A 7752-nucleotide genomic window follows, 5' to 3' on the forward strand; every position below is an offset into this window, starting at 1 on the left:
GCCAGGTTTGTCTCTGTCTGTGGTTTTGGTCAATCTGGCTATGATATGCCTTGGAGAAGATCTTCTTGGGTTCATTCTATGTGCGGTCCTTTGTATTTCTTGGATCTGGATATTTGAATGTCTCTCTAGGTTTGGAAAGGTTTCTTCCAAGAGTTCATAGAATAGCCTATCGATACCCTTATTACTGTATTATTCTCATCTTGGGGCTTATTTTCTTAGTCTTTTTGGTGAATTGTTCTAGGCCAGAGGTTCTGTCTTCTACATCTGAGATTTGATCTTCTGCATGATCTAATCATGCAGATTATATTCAATACTTTCAAAGGAGGTTTTGATTTCCTCTATTACAGCCTTCATCTCTAACAGTTCTGTTTGATTCTTTTTTATGATGTGTATTTCCTCATTCATGTAAGAACTTCCTCTTTTCTTGGAACTCATTGTGTCTTTTCTCTTGATCTTCTAGAGTTCATTGTGTCTATTCTCTTGCATATCTGTTAGCTTTGTCACTATGCATGTTCTAAATTCTTTATCAGAGATTTTTGCTAGTTCCATTGTATTGTCTGTGGATGAAGAGGAATTATTCTTTTTCCTTGGGGAGAGATATTTCCCAGTTTCTCATATTTCTTGTGCCTCTGCAGTGGTTTTTGGTAATCTGATGGCTTATACGTTTTTCCCTAATTTCTTCAAGTTCAATCTAAGAAGTGATCTGCAATCTCTAAGCAGTACAGTTTTTCTTTCTTTGTGCAGCAGATTCCATGGAAACTGAGGATTACTCTTACCCGGCTAGATCTGGGGGGCAGGAGGGTGAAGTTTGGACAGAAAGTCTACAATTGTCCTAGTCCTATGCTAATTTCTTTTCTGCAATATGTAAGTGAATTAATATGAAGTTCAAATGAGATGATTTATTAAGGCACTTAGAGCAATGTGCTTTCCTTGCTCTTTAAATTAATGTCATTAAGTTAATGTCATTAAGTTTTTTGTTTTTGTTTTTTGTTTTTTTGAGAGGTTTTTGCTATAGGGTGCATGCACTCACCAGAGAGAGAAAGACAGAAAACGAGAAATCACCCCCCAGGGGGGATGGCCATGTTGCAATCCCTTCTCCTCCATTCTTCTCTCGGGATCTTGGGCACGCATGCACATGCACCTGGCATGAATTTAAGCCACCGGGTCTGGGACTCAAACCATGGTCGACTACATGTAAATCCAGTGACATAGCCATTACACCAACTGCTGGTCCCCCCCCTCTTTTTTTAAGAGAGATTTTTGCTATAGTGCATGTGTGCTCACCTGAGAGACAGAGAGACATCCTTGGAGTATGGCCACACTGCAATCCCTTCTCCTCCATTTTCCTCTCAGATCTTGGGCATGCACACACATGCAGCCAGCTTGAGTTTTAAGCCACTGGGTCTAGAACTTGGTCTGTGGTTGACTAGATGGGAGTCCAGCAATGTAACGATTATGCCATCTGCTAGTCCCCATCGTTAAGTTTCAGTAACAACTCTGCCCAATATTTTAGAACAAAATAAAGGTTTAAAAATGTCAACTTAGGGAACCAGCAGTTAGCGTAATGGCTATGTCGCTGGACTCCCACGTAGTTGACCGTGGTTCGCGTCCTGGACCCGGTGGCTTAAAACTCACACCAGGCACGTGTGTGTGCGTGCCCAAGATCCCGAGAGGAGAATGGAGAAGAAGGGATTGCAGCGTGACCATCCCCCCCTTGGGGGGGGCGAGCAGTGGTCAGCCACATGGGAGTTCAGCGCCCTCGCTTTCTGTCTCTGTCTCTGTCTGTCTGGCGAGCGCACATGCCCTATAGCGAAAATCTCTCCAAAAAAAAAAAAGTCAACTTAAAAAATATGAAGTATATTTAAATGCAAAGCAGTGGACATAAGAAAAATTGTAGTGCAAAACACTAGCATGCATTTTTGCTTGACTTTTAACTATTCTAAACTACTGTTACATGAAAGCACTTTAGAAATCTGATGTTCACTAGGTAATGGAAGTATTTCACATCTTAATCTTTTAGCAAGTCTTTTATTCCAGAGAATAGAGAATCTGTTTACTTTTTACCTGAAATATAAGCCATTCATTTCCAGTCCTTTTAGTTTTTTGGTCTGAGAGTGTGCAATTACCAGAGAGCGAACCCCTCAATGGGGTATAATCATGCTGCAATCTCCCTTCTTCCATTTGTCCCTTCTGTATGGACTTTGGGCATGCATACACATGTACCTCACGTGTTTTTCAAGGCACCAGGATCAGGACTTAAACCCCAGGAGACCAGGTGGGATTACTCTCCCAATGCATAGCACCTAACAACTATATGAGGGGGTTGGCCCCACCGTTCATTCTTATATTATTAATTGCATCTCTGTGATATATATGTTTTTATAGTTCTTTCATTAATTGCAGCATGCTAAGGCAGTAATATTCATACTAAACATTGGCATACCAGAATTGTTATTTCACTCCAATATTACAATTACTTTATGGCAGTGGCTGTCTGACACTTGAAATGGTCAAAATCAAACTCTTAATTTCCTCTCAGATCTGTTTCTCCTTCAGTGTTCTCCACCTTACTGAATGCGGTTTTTCTCATACCCAGTGTCTAATCCACTGGAAAGTGCAATAAGCTAGACTTTCCAAATACATTCTCAGTTCACACTATCACTTCAGATACCTCCCTAGTTGAAGAACTATCATTCACCTGAAATACAGCCTTTGAAGTCTCCTTGCTATACTGTTTCTTTTTTTAAAAAAAGAATTATTTTATTTAACTTTGATTATTTATTTTAATTTGACCAGAAGGGGACAGAGTGAGTGATTGTCATATTGCATTTTTTTACAATTATTTATTAAATTTTATTTATTCATTCATGTATTTTTATTTTTTTTGGAGAGGTTTTTGCTATAGGGTACGTGGGCTCGCCAGACAGAGAGAGAGAGAGATAGAGAGACAGAAAGCAAGAAATAACCCCCCAGGGGGGATGGCCACACCGCAATCCCTTCTCCTCCATTCTCCTCTCGGGATCTAGGGCAGGCACGCACACGTGCCTGGCGTGAGTTTTAAGCCACCAGGTCTGGGACACGAACTGTAGTCGACTACGTGGGAGTCCAGCGACATAGCCATTACACTAACTGCTGGTCCCTCATTCATGTATTTTTAATTTAACAGAGAGAGAGAGAGAAAGAGAGAAAGTGAGGAAGTGAGAAAGCAAGCCACCAGGTTAGGGATTCGAACTGTAGTCAGTCATGTGGGAGTGTCCAACGCCTTAATCACCACGCTACCTGTTGGTCCCAGTCATATTGCATATTTAAAAGTTTCTTTCTCTTGAGACCAGTAGGTAGCGTGGTGGTTAAGGCGCTGGACTTCCACATGGTGAACCACAGTTCGAGTCCTGAGTCTGGTGGCTTGCTTTCTTACTTTCCCTTTATGTCTTTCTCTCGGTCTCTGGCCATTATATTTTAAAAATATAATGATAATAATAAATAAAATGAAGAAAAATAAATCTTTTTAAATAGTTTCTTTCTCTCATCTCTCTTTTTTTTTTTTTTTAGATTTTTTTCTATAAGGCATGTGTGCTCACCAGAGATGGAGAGAGAAGAAAGCAAGAAATCACCTCCTGGGGGGATGGTCACACCACAGTCCCTTCTCCATTCTCCTCCTGGGATTTTGGGCATGCACACACATACACTCAGCGTGAGTTTTAAGCTGCCGGGTCCAAGGCTATGTGGGAGTCCAGTGATGTAACCATTAGGCAATCTGCTGGTCCCTCTTCTTTCTTTTTTGTAAGAGAGAAAGAGTGAGAAACAGAGATAGGCATTCCCAACAGTCCTCATGCTGGATCTTCTCCCAGGCTTACTCAGCCCCAGATCATGGAGCGAGGTGCTCCTGCGTGTTGAGGGAGGTCTTCATATGCAAACCAGGAGCCCTCCTATATGTGGACCAGTCATTGAGAACATTATATTACTACTATCCAGGCCCCACATTGCATGTTTTAACACCGCTTTTTCAGAAAGCCCTCCCGAATCATCCTAAGATAGCACCCATTTAAAAAAATTTTAATTACAGATTTAAAAATCAATAAACAGGGACCAGCAGCTGGTGTAATGGCTATGTTGCTGGACTCCTATGTAGCCGCGGTTCAAGTCCTGTAGCTGGTGACTTAAACTCACGCTGGGCATGTGTGCATGCATGCCCAAGATCCCCAGAGGAGAATGGAGGAGAAGGGATTGTGGTGTGGCTATCCCCCCTGGGAGGTGATTTCTATCTCTCTGTCTCTCTCTGTCTTTCTGTCAAGCACACGTGCCCTATAACAAAAACATCTAAAAAAAATAACAATAAACAAGCAACTGCCTGATGGGTACAAGGTTCCCATTTGGGGGGAAGTTGTGGAACTAGATGGCTGGCTTGGGGTTAAGAGGACCAGATTCCATATAGCCAACTATAAAGTTCAAGCCAACTAGCAGCTTGAAAAAAATGCTGGGTTTATGTGCATGCCCTAAATCCCAACAGGATGGAGAAATGGAGAAGGAATTATGACATGACTTCATCACATTAGAGAGTGCTCTCTCTCCCTCTCTCTGTCTCTCTCTGCCAAGTGTCCTCTGGCATTAAAAAAAAAAAGACCAGTAAGAGCATCCTTCCATTACTATTCTTTTATTCTGATTTCTTTTTCCCAGCATTTATTACTACCTGGCATATGGTAAGTATAGAAGCTAATTTATTGTTGATTGCACAGTTCAAGTTCCAGAACTGGCAGCTTGAAAAATATATCAGGTGCATGCGTGTGTGGGCCCAGGGTCCGAAAAGGAGAATGGAGAAGAGATTGCAGTGTGGCCTTTCCCCCTGGGAGGTGCTTTCTCTTTTTCCCTCTCTGTCTCTTTATCTCTTTCCTACAAGTACATGTGCCCTATAGCAAAATTAAAAAAAAAAAAAAAAAAACCAAAAAATTACTGATTTATTATTTGTCTCTTCCTCTGGCATAAAAATTCCATGAAGGCAAGAATTTTTTCACTGCCATGTTCCCAGTACTCTAAACAGTTCTCTACACATATTAGGTTCTCAATAAGTAGTTGAAAGATGATCACTGTTTAGCCATGTTTAGCCATGATGCGATCTTGAGTTAGGGAGTGGTAAGGACATCTTAAGGGTTGACCTTTAGTTTTGATAAATGAATCCCAAATCTTCATTTTTGCATGTCTCAACATTTTCACCTGGTATTTCTGAATGCTTACACAACTATATTTGTATATTCATTCTTCTAAACCCATGCAACAAATTTTTCACTTCAGTTATACTTAGTACTTAGAATGTCCATTAAGTCTTTACTTTTTAAGATTTTACCAGAGGGTGGGTACCAGTAGATGGCATAATGGTTACGTCGTTGGACTCACATGTGGTCAAGTACAGTGTAAGTCCCAGATCTGGCAGGTTAAAATTCACACCAGGCGCATGTGCGTATGTGCCCAAGATCCCAAGAGGGGAATGGATAAGAGATTGCAATGTAGCCATCCCCCTGGGAGGTGATTTCTTGCTTTCTGTCTCTCTGCCTCTCCAGTGAGCACATGTACCCTATAGCCAAAATCTCTCCCCCCAAAAAATAAATTGCCAGAGAATGTGCACATTCATGAGAGAGAGAGAGAAGGCAGCCCTTGTGGGGCACAGTCATGCTGCAGTCCCTTCTCCCTTTCTCCATCCTGTGGGGATTTGGGGCACACACGTACCCAGTGTTTTTCTTTTTCTTTTCTTTTTATTTTAAAAGATATTTTTGCTGTAGGGTGCCTGTGCTTGCTGGAGAGATAGACAGAAAGTGAGAAATCATCCTCCCCAAGGATGGTCATGCCACCATCCCTTCTCCTCCATTCTCCTCTTGGGATTTGGGCACACAATGCACACACACACGGAATGAATTTCAAGCCTCCAGGTCCAAGACACAAAACACGGTCAGCCACATGGGAATCCAGTGTCTTAACCACCATGCCATCTGCTGGCCCCATACCCAGTGTTTTTCAAGCTAGCCATGTGGGATTCAGCTCCCTTAACCACTAGGCCATGGGGTCAGTGCTTTGTTAGGTATTTTTATAATGTCCATGTACATTAATAATGATAACAAAGACCATCTCAATTTCTTAAAACTATGGATCATGTGCTCTTGTTTATTTAATGCCTGGGCACTTTTAAAAACTGTTTAATTTTATTATTTTTTAAAGAGATTTTTGCTATAAGGTGCATACGCTCGCCAGACAGACAGAAAGTGAGAAATGCCCCAAAATTACCCCATGGGGGGGATGGCCATGCCACAATCCCTTCTCCTCCATTCTCCTATTGGGCTCTTAGGCACGCATGCACATGCGCTGGCATGAACTTAAGCCACTGGGTCCAGGACTCGAACTGTAGTTGGCCACACGGGAGTTCAGCGATATAGCCATTATGCCAACTGCTGGTTCTTATTATTTTAAAATTTGCTATAAGGCATGCATGCTCACCAGACAAAGAGAAAGTGAGAAAGCAAGCCGCCAGGTTTGGGGTTCAAACTGCATTCACCAACGTGGGAATCCAGTGTCATAACAACCACACTCCCTGCTGGCCCCAGTCTGGTCATTTTTTATTCAACATTAAACATTACTATCTGATAAGCATTGGGTTATCTTGGTCTGATCATATACAGCCCAGACCTCAGCATGGACTGTGGGAACTCCTATGCAGATTTCGGGCCACTTCTCTGAGTTCCCTCTTCTCTTGTGGTCCAGCCCACAGATTGCACCTATTTTAGCTGTTCCCTACTATAATCTGTGTTCTCAACTCAGCAGAGGCTCTGTGCTCTGCTCAGACTCCAGCCTTTTTACACTGTAAGGAAGTTGGGCGGTTGTGAAGCTCACTGTTTATTTCCCTTCTTTCAGAGATAATAGTCTTGTGCTGCCTGCTTTATCTTGTCCAGTTTTATAGTTACTACTAATCTAAGAGGGCTAGTCAAGTTATTGCATTATAGCCAGAAGCAGAAGTCTCCTTTCCCTTAGATTAAAAAATATGTTTTCAAGTTTTTTTCCTCCCTTTCTCCCTGCACCTCCCTTTTTTGCTATAGAGCACATGCACTCGCTGAAGAGACAGAGAAAGGCAGAGAGACAAGAAGTGAGAAATCACCCCCCGGGGTGGGGGGTAGCCACGACACAAAGCCCTTCTCCTCCATTCTCCTCTTGGGATTTTGGGCATGCATGCATACACGCCCAGCATGAGTTTCAATCCACCAGATCTAGGACTTGAAATGCGGTCAACAACATGGAAGTCCAGTGTGACGAACACATTATGCCATCTGCTGGTCTCCTTCCCTTTCTTTTTAATACCCAAGAGTGTATGTCTGTGCCAGAGAGAGAGAGAGAGAGAAAGAAAGACTCCTGAATGGGACTTGGTTACACCATAATTCTTTTCCTCCTTTCCATCCTGTCAAGATCCTGGGCATGCATACATATGTGCTTGGCTTGTTTTTCAAGCCACCAGTGCCAGGATCTGAACCATGTCTGGCCCTGTGGGATCCAGCTTCTTTTCCACAGTACTACCACACTATGGGGTCAACATCCCCTCAGATTTTCTGAAGTGAAACTAAAGGAAGGGCAATAGCCCATCTCGGGTAGCAGAACAGAGAAATTATCGTCTGCTGGAAGCCATGGTTAGTCTTGAGAGGAGAGCTGTTAAAAATGAACAAATGAGGGACCAGCAGTTAGCGTAATGGCTATGCCACTGGACTCCCACATAGTCGACCG

The sequence above is a fragment of the Tupaia chinensis genome, unplaced genomic scaffold (assembly GCF_000334495.1).
Source record: "Tupaia chinensis unplaced genomic scaffold, TupChi_1.0 Scaffold148874_1, whole genome shotgun sequence".
In the NCBI taxonomy this organism is placed as follows: domain Eukaryota; kingdom Metazoa; phylum Chordata; class Mammalia; order Scandentia; family Tupaiidae; genus Tupaia; species Tupaia belangeri.